Raw genomic sequence first — 24,928 nt, forward strand, 5'->3', positions numbered from 1 at the left:
GTCGGGAGAGAGCCGGATCTCAGTCCCGTTTGGATTCCCAAACGCGGCTGAGAGTTACTTCAATACCATCTCAACCGAGTCGGCTTCAAACCACTCGGCTGAGATCGCATCTTCTCCAATGTCACCAGATCAAGATGATGGGGCTTACCCACCGATCCTGATGAAGCTCCCCGACGATTTGACGGCCGTCTCCATCACGACAGCGTCTCCTTCCCGTAGGCCTAGGCGGAAGTCGGCTTCGACACCGATTTCGCCTAGCTTCAGGGAAGTTGGCGTCATCCTCCAACCACTCGGCACGATTTCGACGGATCAGCTAGATGGCGACTACAGCTCTCCCACCGTCGACTCGCGCCCCACCGACATCGTGGAGTACGACGAGTTTAGTTCTCGCTACCACGACCCGGATCTCGACGACTTCGACGGAAGCCTAGATGACAACTACACCCCTCTCTACTTTGGCGTCTTCATGGCCAATAACGAGACGGAGGAGCAACGCCAAGCCCGGGAGACCGAAGCGCGTCGCGAGACTGAGCGCCGCCGACTGGAGGAGGAGCATCAAGCACAAGAACAAGAACGGCTACGGCGTGAGCAGCAGGACCGTGAGCGGACCGCGAAGGAGGCTGAGGATCGACGGCAGCGAGCTTTGGAAGCAGGGCGCCGAGCGCGTGATCTCATCGGCCAACAAGATGTTGAAGGGACACCGGTTTTCCGCACCCCTCAACAGAATGCGGTTGCCGCGATCACCCTCCTCGACACCCTCCTCAGGGAAAACGAGCTCAATCAATCTGATCACGTCGTCAACATCTTGAACCAGACGAAGACCATGATTGCGGCTTCGGTCCCAGTTAACTCCGAAAGCGTCCACACGCCGACTGGTAGCCGAGTCCCCCACTTCCGATCTCATGACTACCGTCATCCAAGCCTCAGCATCACCGGCGCAGGATCCAATCGCAGGAGCAGGGGCCACGACGAGCGGTCTGTTCACTCACCTCCCGATCACCATAGGGAGCGCCGAGTGGAACGGCCTCGCTCACCACCTCGTCGCCGCCCCGTCGATCTTCGCGACACAATCATACAGCGCCGAGCAGCACGAGGCTATCTTCACTCGCCGGACCGCCACGACGACGACCTTGATGGAGTAGCAGCCTTCACCGACGACCTGCGTCGAGTGGATTGGCCAGCCGGCTTCAAGCCGACTGGAATAGAGAAGTACGATGGTACCACTAACCCAGAATAGTGGCTTACCGTCTACGGTCTCGCAATCCGCGCAGCAGGAGGAGACAGCAAGGCCATGGCGAACTATTTACCAGTGGCTTTAGCGGATTCCGCCCGGTCTTGGCTCCATGGATTGCCCCGTGGTACAATTGGATCTTGGGCCGAATTACGCGACCACTTCATCGCCAACTTCCAAGGCACCTTCGAGCGTCCCGGCACACAATACGACCTCTACAACGTTATTCAGAAGTCCGGAGAATCCCTTCGAGATTACATCCGGCGATTTTCTGAACAACGTAACAAGATCTCCGACATCACCGACGACGTCATCATCGCCGCTTTCACCAAAGGGATTCGCCACGAAGAATTGGTCGGCAAGTTCGGGCGCAAGCCTCCCAGGACAGTCAAGCTCATGTTTGAAAAAGCCAACGAGTACGCCAAAGCTGAAGACGCTGTCACCGCATCAAAGCAGTCGGGCCCGAGTTGGAAACCAAAAAAGGATACGCCGGCTCCGGGAGGAGGTGGAAGTAACAATCATAAGGACCGCAAGCGTAAGCCTGCGGAACTTGTTGCAACTGCTAGTCACTCTTCTCGACAGCGTTCGCGCGTCAACACGTTCGACAAGATCATGAACTCCCAATGCCCGCACCATCCTAACTCCAACCACGTGGCCAAAGATTGTTTCGTCTACAAGCAATTCGCGGATCAATACACCAAGACTGCACGAAAGAACTCCGACGAAGAACAAAGCACGTCGAGGAAGAAGGACGACGGCGACGCCCCGACTGGATTTCAAGACCACCGCAAGGAGCTCAACCATATCTTCGGCGGCCCCCTGGCTTATGAGTCTAAACGGAAGCAAAAGTTGACCGAACGGGAGATCAATGCTGTTCATCCCGACACGCCCCAATTTCTTCGATGGTCAGAGATTGCAATCAAGTTTGACCGCTCGGATCATCCTGACCGAGTGGTCCACCCGGGGCGGTACCCCCTGGTACTAGACCCAGTGGTCCGTAATGTCAAGCTTCGCAGAACCCTCATCGACGGTGGCAGCGCACTCAATATCCTCTTCGCCAAGACCTTGGATGATATGCAGATTCCTCGCTCTGAGCTAAAACCAAGCAATGCGCCTTTTCACGGAGTAATTCCAGGATTATCCGCAACTCCACTCGGCCAGATCACTCTCCCGATCACTTTTGGCACTCGGGAAAACTTTCGCACAGAGAATATCAGCTTTGAAGTCGCCGATTTCGAGACAGCATACCATGCCATACTCGGACGCCCGGCGTTAGCCAAATTCATGGCCGTCCCGCACTACACTTACATGATGATGAAGATGCCTGGTCCCCGAGGAGTCCTATCCCTACGGAGCGACATCAAGCAAGCCGTCACATGCGACAAGGAGAGTTGCGACATGGCCCAAACCCGCGAGATGACGTCTGCCCGAGAGGAAATCCGACTGGCTGCAGCCACGGCGAGCGAAGGAGAAGTGCCCGCTACCAAGACTTCAAAAAGTGGAGAAAGCGAAGCCAAGACTAAGAAAATTCCCCTAGATCCTTCTGATCCTACTAAAACTGCTGTAATAGGCGCCGAGTTAGATTGTAAATAGGAAAGCGCGCTCATCACCTTTCTTCAGAACAATAAAGATATCTTTGCGTGGAAACCATCTGATATGCCCGGTATTCCTAGAGAGGTGATTGAGCACTCCTTACATGTCAAAGAAGACGCCAAGCCTATCAAACAGCGACTCCGCCGATTCGCACAAGACAGGAAGGACGCGATCAAGGAGGAATTAACCAAGCTGTTAGCAGCAGGCTTCATCAAAGAAGTCCTTCATCCCGACTGGCTGGCAAACCCGGTTCTAGTTCGGAAGAAAACAGGGCAATGGCGCATGTGTGTTGATTATACTGACCTCAACAAATCCTGCCCTAAAGATCCTTTTGGGTTGCCTCGCATTGACCAGGTAGTCGACTCGACCGCCGGCTGTGAGCTTCTCAGTTTTTTTGGATTGCTACTCGGGGTATCATCAGATCCGACTGAAGGAATCCGACTGCTTGAAGACTTCATTCATCACGCCCTTCGGGGCATACTGCTACGTCACCATGCCGTTCGGACTAAAAAATGCAGGAGCAACTTATCAACGTATGATCCAGAGATGCTTCTCAACACAGATCGGCCGCAACGTTGAAGCCTATGTGGATGATGTAGTTGTCAAGACCAAGCAAAAGGATGATTTGATTTCGGATCTGGAAGAAACCTTCGCGAGCATCCGCGCTTTCAGGATGAAATTAAACCCTGAAAAGTGCACCTTCGGAGTACCGTCAGGGAAGCTGCTTGGTTTTATGGTGTCTCATAGGGGCATCCAAGCCAACCCGGAGAAACCGCCAAGTACCCAGAAAGATGTTCAGAAGCTGACTGGGTGCATGGCGGCGCTCAGCCGATTTGTTTCAAGACTTGGCGAGCGGGGGATGCCCTTCTTTAAGCTGCTGAAGAAAACAGACGACTTCCAGTGGGGACCCGAAGCACAGAAGGCCTTCGAAGATTTCAAGAAACTCCTCACTGAGCCACCAGTCTTAGCCTCACCACACCCGCAAGAGCCGTTGTTGCTGTATGTATCAGCCACCTCCCAGGTTGTGAGCACAGTCTTGGTTGTTGAGCGCGAGGAAGAAGGCCATGTCCAGAAAGTCCAGCGACCGATTTATTTTGTCAGCGAGGTCCTAGCCGACTCCAAAACGAGGTACCCTCAGGTTCAGAAGCTGTTATATGGTATTCTAATTACTACCAGGAAGCTATCTCACTACTTTCAAGGTCACTCGGTAACGGTGGTCACATCATTTCCACTCGGTGATATATTGCACAACCGCGAAGCAAACGGACGGATTGCAAAGTGGGCTTTGGAGTTGATGTCTTTGGACATATCATTCAAGGCCCGAATTTCGATCAAGTCCCAGGCGTTAGCCGATTTTGTCGCCGAATGGACCGAGTGCCAGGAGGATACCCCCGCGGAGAAGATGGAGCACTGGACCATGCATTTTGACGGATCAAAACGACTTTCGGGCACTGGAGCAGGAGTGGTTTTGATTTCCCCAACTGGAGAAAGATTAAGCTATGTGCTTTGGATACATTTTTCGGCATCCCACAACGTCGCCGAGTATGAAGCACTCCTTCATGGACTACGGATTGCAATTTCCCTAGGGATAAAGCGTCTAATAGTTCGAGGTGATTCACAGCTGGTTGTCAACCAGGTTATGAAAGAGTGGTCCTGCCTTGACGACAATATGATGGCATATCGACAAGAGGTACGCAAATTGGAAGATAAGTTCGATGGACTCGAGCTCAGTCATGTTCTTCGACACAATAATGAAGCCGCCGATAGACTTGCCAACTTTGGATCCAAGCGCGAGACGGCACCCTCTGATGTTTTCGTCGAACACCTTTATACGCCGACAGTACCTCAGAAAGATACTACTCAAGTTGCGGGCACTCGTGACGTTGCTATGGTTGAAACCGACTGGCGAGAGCCCCTTATACGATTTTTGACTTCTCAAGAACTTCCCCAAGACAAAGATGAAGCCGAGCGGATTTCAAGGCGGAGCAAACTTTATGTTATGCATGAAGCTGAGTTATACAAGAAAAGCCCTTCGGGAATTCTGCAACGCTGCGTATCTTTAGAGGAAGGGAGACAATTGCTGAAAGACATACATTCTGGGATATGCGGAAACCATGCTGCTGCACGCACCATTGTTGGCAAAGCTTACCGGCAGGGTTTTTTCTGGCCTACTGCAGTGTCCGACGCCGACAAAATTGTGCGCACATGCGAAGGTTGCCAATTTTTCGCCAGACAAATTCATCTACCAGCTCAAGAGTTGCAGACTATCCCGCTGTCTTGGCCGTTTGCGGTTTGGGGGCTCGACATGGTTGGCCCGTTTAAAAAGGCAGTCGGCGGTTACACGCATCTCTTTGTGGCCATTGACAAATTCTCCAAGTGGATTGAAGCTAAACCGGTTGTCACAATCACAGCTGATAACGCTCGAGATTTCTTCATCAACATTGTGCATAGATTTGGAGTGCCCAATCGAATCATCACTGATAATGGCACACAATTCACTGGTGGAGTTTTTAAAGACTTTTGTGAAGACTTCGGAATTAAGATTTGCTATGCTTCAGTGGCACACCCCATGAGCAATGGACAGGTGGAGCGAGCCAATGGCATGATACTCCAAGGGATTAAAGCACGTGTTTTTGACCGGCTAAAACCCTATGCCGGCAAATGGGTGCAACAGCTGCCATCAGTACTTTGGTCTTTGCGAACTACACCCAGTCGGGCCACAGGCCAGTCACCTTTTTTCCTTGTCTATGGGGCAGAGGCAATGTTGCCGAGTGAAGTTGAATTCGAGTCTTTGCGCTTTCGAAATTTCCGTGAAGAACGCTACGAAGAGGACCGAGTGGATGACTTACACCGATTGGAAGAAGTCCGTGAAGCAGCTTTGATTCGGTCGGCTCGATACTTACAAGGGTTGCGGCGTTATCATAATCGCAATGTTCGATCCCGTGCCTTTTTAGTCGGCGACCTGGTTTTGAGGAAAATTCAAACTACACGGGATCGGCACAAGTTATCTCCTTTATGGGAGGGGCCATTTATCATCTCTGAAGTTACCCGACCAGGTTCTTATCGACTCAAGCGCGAAGACGGTACTCTCGTCGACAACTCTTGGAACATTGAGCATCTTCGTCGTTTTTACGCTTAAGTTTATCATTGTACTTCCCTATCTTGACTGTCAACATCAAGTTTTCTTCTTGCCGTTGTCAGTCGGGGGCTATCATCATAATAATGGAGTGTGATTTTTTATCAATTCAATTTGCTTGCTCGGTTTATCATTGCCTTGTTTGGTTTTTTCTACTTAGTCTGCGAGGACTGAAAGTTTTTAATAGCTTCTTTGGGTTTTAGGCTCAACAAAGCTTGATAAAAGCTTTTAAGAAATCAAAGACTTGGCTAGAACTATCAAGCACAGCATAAATACACCAGTATTGTACAAATTGAGCCTCCATTTGCTACATTTATACTCAGTCAGAATCAGTTCTTTCATCATCAGAGTTATTGTTGCTCGGCTGAAGGTCGTTGTTGCGGAATTGATCTACAACATCACTTGCAATCTTGTCAGCCGCACTTTGAGCATTACTGATAAGATCAAGAGCAGCCTCTTCGCTTGTCCCGTCTGCAAAGCCATCAATGGTGTCAATTTCAATTCTCGGGTACAAGGATTTGGTCATCGCCAATGCCATGCTAGCTCCCATACTTCCAGCTTTCTTGATATTCTTGAAGTATACATCCGGTGCAACTCTCAGCTTGTCAAAAATTTCGGTTGCGTCAAGTGCACTTGTGTCGCGACCGGGAAAATTGCCTTTTCCCGAACGCTAGTGTATTAATCCCCGTCCCAGGAAAAGCCGGGGTACACCATACAAACATGATATAAAAGACACATCTTTATTATATCGATAATATTTACATTATTACAAAGGCACTTAAGGCCTGACAATCAAAAATAAACAGCAGCGGACTAGCGGGCCTACGGCTCCATCTTCACAGGCGCTCAACTGGGGTATAAGCCAGGACTCCACCTAAGACATCTTCTCCAAAGCTTCTCTTACTGAAGAGGGGAAGGATTGAGCAAGAATGAGTACAACCACAGTACTCAGCAAGCCACACCGGCAGATGCATGATTAATGCAAGGGGGGTACAAGGGGATAATAATAGGGGTTAGGTTTTGCAGTAAACAGCATTTAAAAGTCACTTAGTTGCCCAAAGCCATTTTGTAAAGACGATCCTAGAGCTACACAGTATTATTAAACAAGGCCGTGAACCCTCACGAACCTGCCTTAACCCAAGGCCTACGATGATTTGGACCGAACTGGCAACCCGACCTGGGTCCCAGCTCGTCCCAAGCCAACCCAGGCCAACCATTCCATATTTTAGTTGTTGAGCAAATTTTAAGAATTAAAACACTGACTTGGGTACATTGCTCGGCTTGCCCATATCCGAGGGCTCGGCTATTCGAATAGATTTACTCTGATCAGAGGTGTACATCTTTACCCACAAGACACATCTTTACTCCGCATTCCATGGCCTTGGAACCCGTCGTAAAGATGTGACATAACCCTTCACCCATCCTAGCCGTGAACAAAAGTACCGACCCAACCCTGCCTACGGCCGGTATCCCGGGACAGGCAGGCCAGGGTTGAGCCCCTAGCAACAAGATCTAGACCGGGTGCGCCACACACATAGGGGTGAGGCCACCCGCGTACTAGTCCAGTGCCATGGCATCTCGACTAACGGGCACCGACCCGTGTAGTCTTCATTTGCCTAGACATCTCGATTACCGAGCCGCAGCTCGCGTAGCCTTCATTTGCCTCAGAGATATCCATCGTCGCAACGACTTCATCCATCTCTATCCGTGTCCTTTTGTTCAGGACTAGACTGAGCACCGAGTTAAGCCTTACCCATTAGACATGTGGTTAGTACGGTAGTGCTTTGCAACAGAGGCCCGAGCTTAATCCTTATAGTGGCCGGGGTGCTACTTCCCATAACTGGCATGCACCCAAACCCCACCGAAAACAGGTTTTGGGGGTTTTGAAAGAGAAAGAGAGGTGTATGTCCAATTCCACCATAATCCAACAATTCCATAGTGTCCAAATGATATGAGAATTCCCAAAGTCTAAAGTTATAAAACCACCTAATGTTGCCTAATTATTCAGCGAAGCATCTACCTAAATTTATACTAGTGGAACCATGAATAGAGTACCCACTAGTTGGGGTTTTTATTTTCCTAGGGTGAACAAGGTAATAATAACAATAGCAATAATAATGTCATAACAAAGGTAAATAGGCATGGCTAAATAAAACAGTGGTAACGCGGGAATTTAAACAAAGCGATAATGCAATAATTTAAATCAAAATAATTTTATAAACTGGGATTCAATATGCTCAAGGGTGATGTGACTTGCCTTGCTCGCTTTCCCAAACGCCGGCTTCAACTTCCACGAAGAGCGGATCTTCCGAAGCTGCAGCGTCTACACGACCAACGGAAAAGAAAAGGCTTTTACTCTAATAAACTCCACACAACAAGCAGGAACAAAGCACAAAAATGGGTTCTTTACTTCTTAAGGAAAAATTAGAGACTTGAACGGTCCAATTCCGAGTTCAAATGGCCAAGATATGGCCATTTGAAGTTTATATGCTCTTTAAATGGATATTTGCGAATTTCTTCATTTAAATTTTAATTAAAAAAATCGGGTTTATTGCGTCAGCCGAGGGAGAGGGCGCGCGGACCGGGTCCACGGGAGTGGGGCCCACGCGTCAGCCCCTCGGTCCACGGTGGACCGGGAGCACGCGGCTGGCGGCGGCCGGCGCTGTGGGTCCCACGCGTCAGCCGCACCCGCGGGCGCGGGCGGCTGACGGCCGGGCCCACTTGGCAGCCGCGAGGGCGCGCCGAAGGCGGCCTCGCCGGCACGGCCGACGGGAGCGGCGCACCCGCGCCCCGATGGTCGCCGCCGGCGACCAACGGCGCGGCGGAGCGGCACCCGAGAGAGAGGAGGGAAGGGGGAAGCGAGGGGGACGGTCTTCGGCTCACCCCGGTCGACGGCGACGACGGGAACGGCGGCCGAAGCGGAAGAAGGCGGCGGCGCGGTTCGGGATGACGATGACGACGGTGCTCCGGCGGTCGGCGGGCGAAACGGAGATGCGGACGGGGTCGACGGGAACGCGGCGAAGCCGATGGAAATGACGCCGAGTCGGAAGGACGTCCGGAGCGACGTCGGCGGCGAACCGAAGGTCGACGGCGACGGCGGAGAGAGAGGAGCACGGCGCGAGCACGAATCCGACGGCGAGAGCGAGCGGCGAGCGGCGGAAACGGAAGAGCGAAGCACGGGGATCGAATATATAGCAACGGGAGGGGGAGAGCGCGGCCGGGGAGAGAGGAAACCGCGCGCGGAGATCTCGGGCGCCATTGAAGACGCCGGCGAACTTCGCGGGATGAATCCGGACGAATCCGAGGGAGAGAGAGAGGGAAAAGAGGGGGAATCGGGAGAGGGAAACGCGGGGAGTAATTCCCCCCTCTTTAATGCGCGCGGGGACGGCGGGATGCGGCGGAATCCGCGGCGGCGGCGGCGCTAGGGCACGGGCGGGCGGCGGGAGCGGCGGGAGGAAGGCGATGACAGGTGGGCCCCACCCGTCAGCGAGGGCGGCGGGCGGGCCCGCCTGTCAGCGGCGCGCGCGCGGGGGAGGCCGATGGGCCGCGGGGGAGAGGAGAGAGAGGGAGGGAGAGTTGGGCCGAGCCGGCCCAAGAAGGGAAGGGGGGGAAAGAAGACTTCTTTTAGGGTTTTTCTTTTTATAAAACCTTTTCAACTTTGTTTATTTCTTCTCAATTATTATTTGTGCTCTGAAAATTCCACTAAAATTTGAGGGCTCCTTTTAGACCAAGGAGAATTTAACAAAAATTCTCCGGGTCACATTTGAATTTTTCTTGTACGTATTTTAAGGTTTGCCAATTTCTTTTCGAATTTTAATTAATTCTATTATTCCTTTTAGAAGATGATTTTTATTTTGGGATGAATTTATCAGGACGTGACAAATCCACCCCCCTTACAAGAATCTCGTCCCCGAGATTCGAGGAGGCTAGCAAGAAGATAGGTTGGGCGGGCTTCTCTTCTTGTCTGACTTCTTCCGTTGCGTCTTGACGAACTTCCAGCAAAACTTTACCACTCGGAACTGCTTGGCTTGACCTCCTGTTGCGGATGGAATCTTCTCTTCACCTGACTTGGACCAGGGTGCACCTTTTGGCTGACTCAGACTAGGTTGCGGTAGTTCTGTGATGCTTCCGTTCCAGAACTTCTCATGATTCATATCTTCGGAGTCAACCTCGGACAAGTTATCAACTTCATGTCATGCGTCGTAACCTGCTTGTCATTACTAGGATACCATGCTTGTTATTTGCTTCTAACTCGCCACCAACTGCCTCATATTAGCTTCCCTGGTCTCCGGGTGATAGCTACTTCTGCTATTTGATGCAAGGGTCAACCACTCTAACTATAAGTTATGCTTCCCAAGAGAACCAATTCATCCCACTTGACATACTTTGACGTCTTCTTCAATGGCTTTATTGCTGGATTTGTTATTGTCTAATCATTACCCTGTCGAATCTGAGGCTTCGTTGTTAGATGTGCTTTTAATCTGACCTCTGTAGATTATCTTCGAACATATCACTTGGTTCATAACTGGGAATAGCTCCCACGAACAAGCAACTCAGATTCACTTTCTTTATGTTCAGTTTACTTTCCGCTATTCTCTTCATGTTGTCATCAGTTAGCACTCAACGTATTCCTTTACACCTTTAACCTTGATGAGTTCTTTCCCGTTGGATCATCTCCCAGGACATGGCGTTGCCTGGTAACCGGTGCTTGCATTTTTCACTCCGTGTAGCATCTGATACCGAGTGGAAGATTTCACTCTTTGCCTTCATAGAAACACTTTTACCTAGGTCATCTTGCTTACTTAATGACAAGGTGACTGTTGCGGGGCAATTACAATCAGGGGTCTTCCTTGAGCGATGCAGAGCATGTTTCTATTTATCAATCACCTTTCGGCCTACTTCTTTCATGCTAGAGAACATCTTTGCCAATCTCTTTTATCAATCATCTTTCGGCTTATCTCTAACAGGTGGTATTCTTTAATGTGGATTGCGGACGCTTCTGGGGACGATGAGGTCCTTTGGCTTGCTGCCTTTCAGTGAAACCTTGATGTGGTGCGTCAAAAGCTGCACTGACTACCTTCAGGGAAATACATTGCCTGCTATCTGTATCTATACCACTAGGGTTTAATTTCCGATGGTCATCTTTAGTGCTTCCTCGAGATGGGGAGCATCCAAATTGTTCTTCTGCCACATCACCTTTGACCTTTTTCTGATACCAGATAAACTAATTACCAACCATCGACTATTATGTTCTCAAATATTGATGTCTCCTGGATCTCCTTATCTGTTGGCAGGTATATCCGATCTTATCAATGTAGAGGCATGGCGGGTACCCTTCGGGGTTTCCTCCAACAATCCTTATCTTGATCTGTAAAAGGCGTATCCGAACTCCTATCCTCAACTACTGTCTCGTTGGCTTTTTAACCCAACACAGTTTAATTGTTTTTCTTTTCCATCCACAGGTTGGCTATTAACTCGAGGTTAGAATATAGTTCCTCTAACACGAGACCCTAGGTCTCCTTTGTCAGTAAACAATTATACACATGATCACATATCCGCATCTTTCAAACGAATCCTCATGGAACTTGTCTGTATTACACATTTCTCCCTCATTACATGAATACGAGGCACTACCTTAAACAAAAAGGGACGGTGCTTAACATCGGTACATTGTATTCTCAATATGAATCATCCATAAGCATAGCAAGCTCACTGTTTATAGACATGAATATGATTGCTGCAAACTTTCGATTACACCATGATAAGTAGCGGACTGAAAACCACAAACATGGCTGCTCATTTTGATTCTGGAGAGATATAGCTGGCATTGTTCCAGTGACTGCATCCTCGATTGGTTCTGTGATGATGTGATAGGACTGCATACTGCTATCATTCACAGGAGAAGCTTCCTTCTGATTGCTGGTTGAAGCGGATGACGGTCTTCTGCTTGGTATCGCCCTCCGGAGGTTGATTGCCCTTGGCTCGGCCTGGAGTAGGTCGGGGAGAGACACAACTTCTTCCATCTACGACAATTCTTTGCTGAGGCTGTCGATGCAGAGAATGGTTGCTAAGATTTATTGCCGAGTCAGGTGCAGCAGGAGGAGCATTGGTGCATTGTTTCTGCTATGGGTTCTGATTAACACGAGGCCTTACGGGTACGGCGTTTGCTCCAGTGACCACAATACGATTGGAATGTCTGCTTCGTGTAAATTGGCGGTAATGTGGAGGTCGATTTTGCCTTGGTTGGGGACAGTTTTTGGAGTAATGCCCTTCTTCACTGCAGTTGTAACAAACAATAACTTTCTTACACTCGGGTTCTTCATCTTGTACTTGATTTCTCAGCTGCTGTATTGGAACTTCCAAAGGTACAACGCAGATACTGGCCTCTGTCTTGTCAGCTGGTGGCTGGGGCTGAAATTGAGCATTGACACCTTGTGTTAGTGCACTCATTGGAATTGGAGTTGTTGCAACGCGGGCTATAGGACTGCTTCGGGATGCATGGATGACAATTCGTTGAGGAGCAAGCTTCTGATTGCAGGGAGTTGCGTGGACTGACGTGCCGGCAGCTATGTTTCTCGGTTTTGGGCACTTGTCGGCGAAATGACCCATTCCTTGACAATTGAAGCAACAGATGTCTTCCCGGACTCGGCATTTTCTTTTCTCATTTCGATTCCTCTGTCCTGGCACTGGAGTTAGGCTGAAACGGTGATCTTGGCGGGGATTTGTATTGCCTTGATGCTTCTCTCCGTTGGAACTGGCGGGTTGGTTGGCCATCTTCTTCGTCAGCAGAAAACTGAATTGACAATCTTTTGGTACATGATCAGTTCCTTCACAAAAGAAACAAGTGATCCTGCTCGTTGGACACCTGTCGGGTGGATGGTCTTCCTTACAATGAACGCATGTAGAGGCACACGAGCTGGCAACATGACCGATTTCTCCACAACGAGAGCATGCCTTAAGTTCTATTTTATTCTGGTTAAAACCTTGGGGAGACTTCTCATCTTCATCATCTGAGGAGACTTGATCTGAATCTTCACTACCAGACACTCTACCTCCATTAGCTAAAAGATGCTCTGTCAACTGTTGTGCACCTCGGAAGGAATTTCTTCTCTGATGTTTTGTCATTCCTGGTGGAGGCCATTCTGTGCTGGTAATGATCATCTTACGGACTTCATCTTCGGTTCGCATTGGTGCTTTTCTTTTCTGCTGAGGACAGTTCCTTGCGTAGTGCCCTTGCTCATCACACATAAAACAGATGATACTTGCTTCTTTTGGGTCAACATGTGGCATGGCATGAGGGGCCTTCTGGGATGTTGGCGGTGCGCTGACTTGTGGTGTGAGTGCTTGGACTGCCTCCAACTGCACTTGAGGTTGCATCTGACTCGGGTTCAAAATTGGCATCCGATGCTGCTGTAGTATCTCTATAAGCAATTGGTTCTGGTTAATCAGGTGTTGGACCACTGCCACACAACTGGTGTCTGGTGCTTCATTCACTCGGGAGCTTGAGGTACCAATGTCCTGACTTCTGACCTTATTGCCTTTCTCATTGTCAGCCATCTGTTGCAAAGGTTTGGAGAGGGAGAGAGGGAAAACAAAGGGGAGAGACAGATTAGAAACTAAGGATAGGACCTTAACAGATCTAAGTCTTTTGCTGTTATGATGTATGTTAGGCTTATTCTGCAAGTTGATTAAGCAAACAACCTAGCATGGTTACATCACACCCCACTGATGCAAACCACGCGCTACACACACAAACAAGGAAACACACGACTAACGACTCTACCCTAGAGGGTGGCTTAGGTTCTGCGACAGGTTCTCCAAGATCTTCACAGCTGGCTTCACTGCTTCCTCCACTTCACTAGCAGATCCTGCAGTCTTCTGGAGCTTCGGCAAACAACTGACGATGTCCTCTTCTTCACTGACCTGACCATCTAGTACTAGTTGAAAATCCGAAGAAGGAAGAACGGAGTAAACCTTTTGCAAATAGCATTAGGGGAAGGAGAAAAAGGAACTTTCGCAAATAATTTTTATTTATAAAATATGTCCTTGGGTTTTATCCACTTGGCTTATCCTACAGTCGAGATGGCTCTGATACCAGCTTGTCGCGACCGGGAAAATTGCCTTTTCCCGAACGCTAGTGTATTAATCCCCGTCCCAGGAAAAGCCGGGGTACACCATACAAACATGATATAAAAGACACATCTTTATTATATCGATAATATTTACATTATTACAAAGGCACTTAAGGCCTGACAATCAAAAATAAACAGCAGCGGACTAGCGGGCCTACGGCTCCATCTTCACAGGCGCTCAACTGGGGTATAAGCCAGGACTCCACCTAAGACATCTTCTCCAAAGCTTCTCTTACTGAAGAGGGGAAGGATTGAGCAAGAATGAGTACAACCACAGTACTCAGCAAGCCACACCGGCAGATGCATGATTAATGCAAGGGGGGTACAAGGGGATAATAATAGGGGTTAGGTTTTGCAGTAAACAGCATTTAAAAGTCACTTAGTTGCCCAAAGCCATTTTGTAAAGACGATCCTAGAGCTACACAGTATTATTAAACAAGGCCGTGAACCCTCACGAACCTGCCTTAACCCAAGGCCTACGATGATTTGGACCGAACTGGCAACCCGACCTGGGTCCCAGCTCGTCCCAAGCCAACCCAGGCCAACCATTCCATATTTTAGTTGTTGAGCAAATTTTAAGAATTAAAACACTGACTTGGGTACATTGCTCGGCTTGCCCATATCCGAGGGCTCGGCTATTCGAATAGATTTACTCTGATCAGAGGTGTACATCTTTACCCACAAGACACATCTTTACTCCGCATTCCATGGCCTTGGAACCCGTCGTAAAGATGTGACATAACCCTTCACCCATCCTAGCCGTGAACAAAAGTACCGACCCAACCCTGCCTACGGCCGGTATCCCGGGACAGGCAGGCCAGGGTTGAGCCCCTAGCAACAAGATCTAGACCGGGTGCGCCACACACATAGGGGTGAGGCCACCCGCGTACTAGTCCAGTGCCATGGCATCTCGACTAACGGGCACCGACCCGTGTAGTCTTCATTTGCCTAGACATCTCGATTACCGAGCCGCAGCTCGCGTAGCCTTCATTTGCCTCAGAGATATCCATCGTCGCAACGACTTCATCCATCTCTATCCGTGTCCTTTTGTTCAGGACTAGACTGAGCACCGAGTTAAGCCTTACCCATTAGACATGTGGTTAGTACGGTAGTGCTTTGCAACAGAGGCCCGAGCTTAATCCTTATAGTGGCCGGGGTGCTACTTCCCATAACTGGCATGCACCCAAACCCCACCGAAAACAGGTTTTGGGGGTTTTGAAAGAGAAAGAGAGGTGTATGTCCAATTCCACCATAATCCAACAATTCCATAGTGTCCAAATGATATGAGAATTCCCAAAGTCTAAAGTTATAAAACCACCTAATGTTGCCTAATTATTCAGCGAAGCATCTACCTAAATTTATACTAGTGGAACCATGAATAGAGTACCCACTAGTTGGGGTTTTTATTTTCCTAGGGTGAACAAGGTAATAATAACAATAGCAATAATAATGTCATAACAAAGGTAAATAGGCATGGCTAAATAAAACAGTGGTAACGCGGGAATTTAAACAAAGCGATAATGCAATAATTTAAATCAAAATAATTTTATAAACTGGGATTCAATATGCTCAAGGGTGATGTGACTTGCCTTGCTCGCTTTCCCAAACGCCGGCTTCAACTTCCACGAAGAGCGGATCTTCCGAAGCTGCAGCGTCTACACGACCAACGGAAAAGAAAAGGCTTTTACTCTAATAAACTCCACACAACAAGCAGGAACAAAGCACAAAAATGGGTTCTTTACTTCTTAAGGAAAAATTAGAGACTTGAACGGTCCAATTCCGAGTTCAAATGGCCAAGATATGGCCATTTGAAGTTTATATGCTCTTTAAATGGATATTTGCGAATTTCTTCATTTAAATTTTAATTAAAAAAATCGGGTTTATTGCGTCAGCCGAGGGAGAGGGCGCGCGGACCGGGTCCACGGGAGTGGGGCCCACGCGTCAGCCCCTCGGTCCACGGTGGACCGGGAGCACGCGGCTGGCGGCGGCCGGCGCTGTGGGTCCCACGCGTCAGCCGCACCCGCGGGCGCGGGCGGCTGACGGCCGGGCCCACTTGGCAGCCGCGAGGGCGCGCCGAAGGCGGCCTCGCCGGCACGGCCGACGGGAGCGGCGCACCCGCGCCCCGATGGTCGCCGCCGGCGACCAACGGCGCGGCGGAGCGGCACCCGAGAGAGAGGAGGGAAGGGGGAAGCGAGGGGGACGGTCTTCGGCTCACCCCGGTCGACGGCGACGACGGGAACGGCGGCCGAAGCGGAAGAAGGCGGCGGCGCGGTTCGGGATGACGATGACGACGGTGCTCCGGCGGTCGGCGGGCGAAACGGAGATGCGGACGGGGTCGACGGGAACGCGGCGAAGCCGATGGAAATGACGCCGAGTCGGAAGGACGTCCGGAGCGACGTCGGCGGCGAACCGAAGGTCGACGGCGACGGCGGAGAGAGAGGAGCACGGCGCGAGCACGAATCCGACGGCGAGAGCGAGCGGCGAGCGGCGGAAACGGAAGAGCGAAGCACGGGGATCGAATATATAGCAACGGGAGGGGGAGAGCGCGGCCGGGGAGAGAGGAAACCGCGCGCGGAGATCTCGGGCGCCATTGAAGACGCCGGCGAACTTCGCGGGATGAATCCGGACGAATCCGAGGGAGAGAGAGAGGGAAAAGAGGGGGAATCGGGAGAGGGAAACGCGGGGAGTAATTCCCCCCTCTTTAATGCGCGCGGGGACGGCGGGATGCGGCGGAATCCGCGGCGGCGGCGGCGCTAGGGCACGGGCGGGCGGCGGGAGCGGCGGGAGGAAGGCGATGACAGGTGGGCCCCACCCGTCAGCGAGGGCGGCGGGCGGGCCCGCCTGTCAGCGGCGCGCGCGCGGGGGAGGCCGATGGGCCGCGGGGGAGAGGAGAGAGAGGGAGGGAGAGTTGGGCCGAGCCGGCCCAAGAAGGGAAGGGGGGGAAAGAAGACTTCTTTTAGGGTTTTTCTTTTTATAAAACCTTTTCAACTTTGTTTATTTCTTCTCAATTATTATTTGTGCTCTGAAAATTCCTCTAAAATTTGAGGGCTCCTTTTAGACCAAGGAGAATTTAACAAAAATTCTCCGGGTCACATTTGAATTTTTCTTGTACGTATTTTAAGGTTTGCCAATTTCTTTTCGAATTTTAATTAATTCTATTATTCCTTTTAGAAGATGATTTTTATTTTGGGATGAATTTATCAGGACGTGACAACTTGGACCATTGTTATTAAGGAACATAGCTTGGACAAGTGGTGTAGCGACATTGGCGACTTCATCTCTTGCTCCTTCAAGCCTCTTAATCTTACCAACCAGGACGTCAAACTGAGCTTGAGATTTGACTTTACGGTCTACAAAACACATTTATGATAAGAATCTGCTGCATTTAAAAGAGAGGAGACCAGATTGTTAGCTGATAGTACCTTCAACCTCTTTCAAGGCCGAGTCCCTTTGCGCAGCTAGTTCTACTTTGTCTCTTTTCAGGGCTTCAATCTGTTTCTCCATTTGAGCCATCCTGGTAGCTTGCGCTGTTTGAAATCCAAATGTTTGAGGATACAGCTATGACAGCATAAATTAATGGGACAGATCTAGAAGATTACCTTTTGATGAACCACTTAGCTCGAAGTTTGAATCCTGGAGCTGGGCAATTCGGTCCCTTAACTCCTTCTCTGTCTTTTTGGCGTACTCCTTGGCCTCATGCAGCTGGTCCCTAACTGCTTCAAGAGTTCCCAAATGAGGAACCAGCCTTTCCAAAGTTGTAGTCTTGGCCTCATTGCGAAGATGGATTCTCTGCATGATGGATCATGGTTCAGTTCTGCTAAAGAGAGAACAAAGTTATTAAAGGCAGTCACCCGGAAGATTTACATTCACAATGCGAGTGGCTTCTCCAAGTGCTTTCTTCAGCTGGCACACTTCCTCATCTTCTTTTTGACGATTTATGACGATGCCGGCAACTTGCGAGTTCTCGTCCCACCATTTGAGCAAGATAGGAGGACGGGAGTCATCAGCCGCCTTTATGCGAGGAATTGCTTCTTCGTCATCGCCTAGTGTTCCTGATGTATTTCCAAGACATTAGACGAGTAAGCTGAAGTTATTTAAATCGGCATCACTTGAGAAGATGTGTTACCTGAGGATGTTCCTGGCTGAACATGAGGTGATCCTTGTTCTTTATTTAGAGACCCAATCATTGAGTCTTTACCAGCCTCTGGTCCTTGGGAAGTTGTCGTCTGCGCTTCAACTTCAGGGATTTCTTCATCGGGACCTACATTCGACTGGTTTCCAGTCGGGGGCTCTTGTGTTGTTGCAGTTTCAGCTGTTGCCGACTGGTCTCCAGTTGGCGGCCGGTCACTCGGATTGGCCTTATCACCCAAAGCATGGGCGCCGGTTGGCTGGCTTTCGGCAGTCGGCTGGCTTTCGGCAGTTGGCTCAGGATCCTTGGATAAATTTGGTTCTGTCACAGTCGGATCAGAATCTTTCCCAGTGGGATCTATGTCGGATGGTTTCCTGCAAAGTGTTCTTTCGATATTCAGTATAATTTCTATGAGAGAAGCATGTCGAAGGGAAATGGTACCGAGAGGTTTATACCTAGAAAATGTTCTAATCTTTGGCATTTGACGGCCAGCCAGTTTTTTCTTGGGCATGGTACGCTTTGGGAGTTTATTAGGCGAGCCCTTGTCCCCAGATTTATCGTCGTCGCCTTCATCGTTGTCGAGCACCAGTTTTCTCTTGCGAGAACCTGTCTGTCCAGTTGGATTGGAGGTTTGAGGTTGCGGATCTGGTCTGATTTTTGGCCCTCCACCTCCCTGAACGGTGTGCTGACGAGGCGACCGGCGCTGAGTGATTGGGGGATCAGATTTCATCAACGCATATTCCTAAATGAGATGCTTCCACGGTTAATTAATTCAACATGAAGACAAGATAATGTTTTAGTCATAGATTGAAGATTTCAGATGCATACCTGCGGAGGCGGATTGAATGCATTATATGGCACAACTGGCAGCTGATGCGAGTAGCTGACGACAATAGCATTTGAGAAAATTTTATACATTCTCTCCTTCATGATTTTAAAGTCCAGAGAGTCTGGTTCTTCACGATTGGGATCATGCTTGCCGTCGAACTCGAACGCTGTACGGGATCTTTCTTTAATTGGTGCCAGTCGGCATTTGATGAAATGCCGAGTAATCTGCTCTCCTTGCAAGCCTTGTTCTTTGAGTTTTAGCATGCGGTCCATCAATTCCAAGGCTTGAGCAGCTTTATCTCCGATAGGAAGAGAGTTCCAAGTATCTTGGTACACCGGAGGAAGACAAGAGTACTCGGGAAGAGCAGGCTCAGGATTCTGAACATAAAACCAGTTCGCATGCCACCCTTTGTTTGAGGTCTTGAAGGGCATAGAGAAATACTTCTGGCTCAGAGTTCCCCTCAACTGAAATCCTGCCCCTCCGACTACACATGGCTTATTCTTGTTCGGTTGGGGCTTGAGAAAAAAGATTCGGCGGAACAGAGCGAAATGGGGTTTAATTCCCAAGAAGGCTTCACAAACATGGACGAAATTGGCGATATGGACTATGGAATTTGGGTTTAGGTGATGCAAACTGATTCCATAGAAACTTAATATCCCGCGGAAAAATTTCGAGGTCGGAAGAGCGAAGCCGCCATAGAAGAAATGAGAGAAGACCACAATCTCGTGTGTATCGGGGGTCGGAAAAATCTCACCGCACGCTGGCCGCCACCCGATGATCTCCTTGGCAGGGAGAACGCCGTGCGCCACCATCTCCTTCAGGTTCTCTTCTGTTACGTCGGACGGCGCCCACTGGCCTTCAAAGCTTTCTTTCTCTTCCGCCATCGATTTTCCCCGAATGCGCTGATTTGATTCGAGGGATGGCTTGGGAGAGGTGAGGAATTGAGGCGGTGGATCACGGGGAGGATTTTGATCACTTTTTGAAGGTGGATTTGAGTGGAATGGTGAACCCTAGTTTGCCGGCGCAGTTCTTTACTGTAGCAGGGAGTGGGGAAAATGGCGAGAGTTCCGGCGGGGAAGACGAAGCGTCGCTTGGATCTCGGGATTTCTTGTTAAGGGTATCGGAGGTGCAAATGGGCCTAGGCCTGAACAGTACCTCAGCCCAATACTCTTAACAGCGTGGCCCATTGTGTTCCTTAGGGACTTGGGCATTTTTTGCTTTGGCAATTTATGCGCACAATAGTGTTGCCCAATGCTGATAAAATCCTTTTTATGCGGTCATATAATTCTTTGGAATTATTGCAATGCAAATTAAAAGGTGCCCGACAGAAAGGCGTCATGCTGCTTTTTGTAAGCTTTTTTAGGCTACAAAAGCTGTCTGGGTTAACTTGGAGTGGCTTGTTTTTACCATAGTCATTTCCCTGGTATGTTATATGCCTGTTTTTATTATGGTAAATAGTCATAGCCTAGGCTATTAGACTTATTTATTACCATAATTTTTATAATACTTGGTGGGTAATCTTTAGAGTTTTTATTCGGATGACTGTCAAGTGTGTTCATTCGTGAACCTTTTAGAGTGTAAACCACTCGGATTCCTTTTATTATGGCTAAAAAGCAGTCGGCTAGGATGCCTCTTTAGGCGCCGCGTATGCTTTTGTCATATGATGCATGATTGTGCTATTATTTTGTTCTCAACTATATGTTTAGTTTGTTAACTAATCACATAGTTGGGGGCTACACCTAATTAGGTGCATCTATTCGATGCACCGTATTCTTTATTGTTTCGCCCTTTACAGTCTTCGTCTTCGCTACTCGGCAGGCCTTGGCATGAATAATTTGAAGCACTCGGATTACTATCTTTGAGAAGGCTATAATGGTTGACTGCAAAGGTCTCGGGGGCTACTGTGGAGATTATGGATATCCCATATCTACACGGCGATGATATTTGGGTTGAATATAGGATACCGAATATAGATAGAATATCTTGTGTGTATCTCGGGTTTGTTTCTTAACTTGTACGTAAAGGAAATACCTTGAGATCTAGTCGGTCACGACTGTATTTTATCTGTATCTGCCTATTCCGTTAGGGATATAGATTATCTTTTGTAACACGGACTCCTTCCCATATATAAGGGGGGTCCGGGTGCCTCTAGCGGCGGATGTTGATTTTCTCCAAATCATACAATCAATAACACACTCGGCGGATTCATCCCCGGACAGGAGTAGGGTATTACTTCTTTTATAAGAAGGCCTGAACCTGTATAAATCCTTTGTCTCCAAACCCATACACTTTTCCAGCTTGATAGCCACCCCCTTTTATTATTGCCGAAATCTAGTTTCGACACTTTTGGTACATATATAGGAGTATCGGCTTTGTTTGGGTTGCTCTACAAATGTGCTGAGGCTATAGCTTGTGGTTCCTGCAGGATCGCTAATTACCTAAGTTAATCAGTATGATGGCCGCCGACGGGCGACGGCAGCGCTGTCCAGGAGCACCGGATACAGGTATCGGAGTCGGGACAAGCTGATCATAAGGCGGTCGCCGCGGCACCGGAGAAGTGGCTGAACTACTTCGTCCGCTTGCTCGCGGTGATCGAAAGCGTGGGCAACGCCTTCGGCACGGTGGCCTTCACCTGGGCCACCGTCGTCCTGCTGGGTGGCTATCCGTCCGTTCTCAAGAGCGATTTTCGTTATGCGACTGCGATATTTTTCCTAGAAGCCACGAGGTATGTATACATGCAAAGTCTCCTGGTCTTGCAATGTTTGGCTGACAAGAATTTGGATAGATGGAATTCCATTTCTATAATACATTGATAATCTTCTGCAATTAGCGTTTTTTTTCCTGTTTGGATGCCACCTGACTTTGCAAGCTTGCACTAGATAGAGAAGCACTCCAACCTAGCAATCATATCAACGGCCTCATCGTTTCGCTTATTCGGTAAATAAGTCAAACAACATATTTACAAATGAAAAATAATTTGTGAATAAAATTTTTATATACATGTTCTTAACGATCTAAAAGACTAAAAAATAAACTTTGATGAAAAACCCCAAAATCAACTTTAAATTTAAGATTAAATATTTAAATTTCGGCTGATAAGCATGAGCGTAAGCGAAAAGATAAGGCTGCAAAGCTGTTCAATAAGGTAGTGTTTGGTTGCTGGGATAGGATGGGATGGGATGGGATGAACCCATTTTTAGGGGTGTTTGGTTCAAGGTTGAGTGGGATGGGTTGGTCCCTAGAGAGGAATATTCCTCTCAGATCCGGGACCAACTGATCCGGCCAAAACTGGCGGACCAACTCATCCCACCTGGGACGAGTGAACGGCGTGAACGAGCGAACACCATCGCACGCTCGCCGCCCTGCTCGCGCGCTCGTCCTCGAGAGACGGCAGCGGGCTAGGCGACGGCGGCGGCGGCGGGCTCGACGACGGCGGCGGCGGCGGCGGTAGACGGCTCGGGCCACGGCGGTGGCGGACGGCTCGGGCGACCGCGGCGGCGGTGGGCTCGGGCGACGTCGACGGCGGTGGGCTCGGCGACAGCGGCGGCGGGGGGCTCGGTGGCAGCGGATCCGGTGGTGGGGAAGGCGGCGGCGGCGGATCCGGCGATAGGGAAGGCGACGGCGGCGGATCCGGCGATGGGGAAGGCGGCGGCGACGGATCTGGAGCCGGGGAACTCGGCGGCGGGCCGACCGTGCGTCGTCGCGCTTCTCCGCCCGCCCGACCGCGATGATGGCCGTGCTCGCCCTCCTCTCCACCGGCCTCTCCCTCTCCCTCTCCCGCGCGGACCTCGTTGCCGTCGTCATCGCCAAGCCGCGGCTGCTCTGCGCGAAGGCTGACACCATCGCCGCCAGCGCTCGGTTGGGTCATCCCGTCTGTCGTCGTCGCGCTCCTCCGCCCGCTCGTCTGTGATGCCGACACCGTCATCTCCTCGGTGCGTGTGACCCAGGCCCCGACCAGCCCAAGCTCATCGACGCCATCAAGGAGGCCGGCGACGACCACGTCCGGAGGTGAGGGCAGAGGCGGCGTCGGCCATGTTTGTTGTAAACGGCGTTATCGGTGGTTGCAAACAGCGCTCATCCCATCCCTCCCTCGTCCCTTCAACCAAACAAAAAACTGGGATCGTCCTATTCTACAAACCAAACACCCGAATGGAATCATCCCAATCCTAAAATCAGGGATGGTTTCATCCCATCCCACCTAGTCCCAGAACCAAACACACGCTAAGATTTCAAGCGTTTCAAACTTGTAGTGTGAAACTAACTTTTGATAATCAAATAATTGGCTCCTATGCGCCTTTTTGTTTTTATGGTATGGTACCTTCTACTACCATGTGTAGTAGTGTAGTAAATTTTAAATCTAACTATATATTTTCATAAGTATATAAAATATTTTATTTGAAGCTTTAGTAAAATATATTTACCAATTCATCTATTTTAATATGGTATATGATACACGAATTTATTGTAATGTTATATATATTATTTCTAATTTTACCCCTATATAATTTCTACTACACTACTACCGGGTGTAGTACAATAAAATCAAATCCATTGAATCTGAAGCGATTAAAGGCTCATAATCATTTGAGGGTACCTTAAAATTCCGTCTTTAAGGCCCTCATTAGATCCCACCTCAAAATTTTACACTCTGCCACATCGAATGTTTGAACACCTGCATGAAGTATTAAATATAGGCTAAAAATAACTAATTGCACAGATTGCGACTAATTTGCGAGACGACTCTTTTAAGCCTAATTGCTCCATGATTTGACAATGTGATGCTACAGTAAACATTTGCTAATGACGGATATAATATCTGATGTGACACGCCCAAACTTTACAATATCTAAACACCCCCTCAATTCCCTTCTGTTTAATGATTAAACAATATGACTACTTTCAGGATATTCACCCGCAACAATAGGCTGGATTATCAACTGTTCTTCCGGACGAGAGGTGCCTTTAGACGACTGGGCTGGAACGGGCTGATGGTAATCGTGTGCTTCTCCATTTCTGTGGAGATTATGGGTACCCTATACCCACACGGCATGGTTATCCGACTAGTTATAGGGGATAACTTATATGTATGGAATATGTAACAGATCATGACTTGGGTATTACGTTTCCTTATATATTACGGAACAGCCTAAAGTCCTGGTTTGATAATATTGTAAAGTAGATTTAGGAAACCGATACCGTATTGGTTAAGGTTTCTATCTTGTAATCCTGCCCCCCACCCTATATAAGGTGGGCAGGAGGCCCTCTAGGGGGCATGAGCACATATTGTCGCGACCGGGAAAATTGCCTTTTCCCGAACGCTAATGTATTAATCCCCGTCCCAGGAAAAGCCGGGGTACACCATACAAACATGATATAAAAGACACATCTTCATTATATCGATAATATTTACATTATTACAAAGGCGCTTCAGGCCTAACAAACAAAAATAAACAGCAGCGGACTAGCGGGCCTACGGCTCCATCTTCACAGGCGCTCAACTGGGGTATAAGCCAGGACTCCACCTAAGACTTCTTTTCCAAAGCTTCTCTTACTGAAGGGGGGAGAAAGATAGAGCAAGAATGAGTACAACCACAGTACTCAGCAAGCCACACCGGAGATGCACAATTAATGCAAGGGAGTACAAGGGGATAATAACATAGAGGTTAAGTTTTGCAGTAAACAGCATTTAAAAGTCACTTAGTTGCCCAAAGCCATTTTATAAAGACGATCCTAGAGCTACACAGTATTATTAATCAAGGCCGTGAACCCTCACGAACCTGCCTTAACCCAAGGCCTACGATGATTCAGACCGAACTGGCAACCCGACCCTGGGTCCCAGCTCGTCCCAAGCCAAACCAGGCCGACCATTCCATATTTT

At 49.2% G+C, this 24,928-nt stretch overlaps 1 pseudogene; it reads left to right on the forward strand.

The window, feature by feature from the left end:
- The first annotated feature begins 431 nt into the window (after window positions 1-431).
- LOC4344128 (uncharacterized) overlaps window positions 432-24,928 on the forward strand; it is a 47,334-nt pseudogene continuing 22,837 nt past the window's right edge.

Source organism: Oryza sativa, chromosome 7 (genome assembly GCF_034140825.1).
Source record: "Oryza sativa Japonica Group chromosome 7, ASM3414082v1".
Lineage (NCBI taxonomy): Eukaryota > Viridiplantae > Streptophyta > Magnoliopsida > Poales > Poaceae > Oryza > Oryza sativa.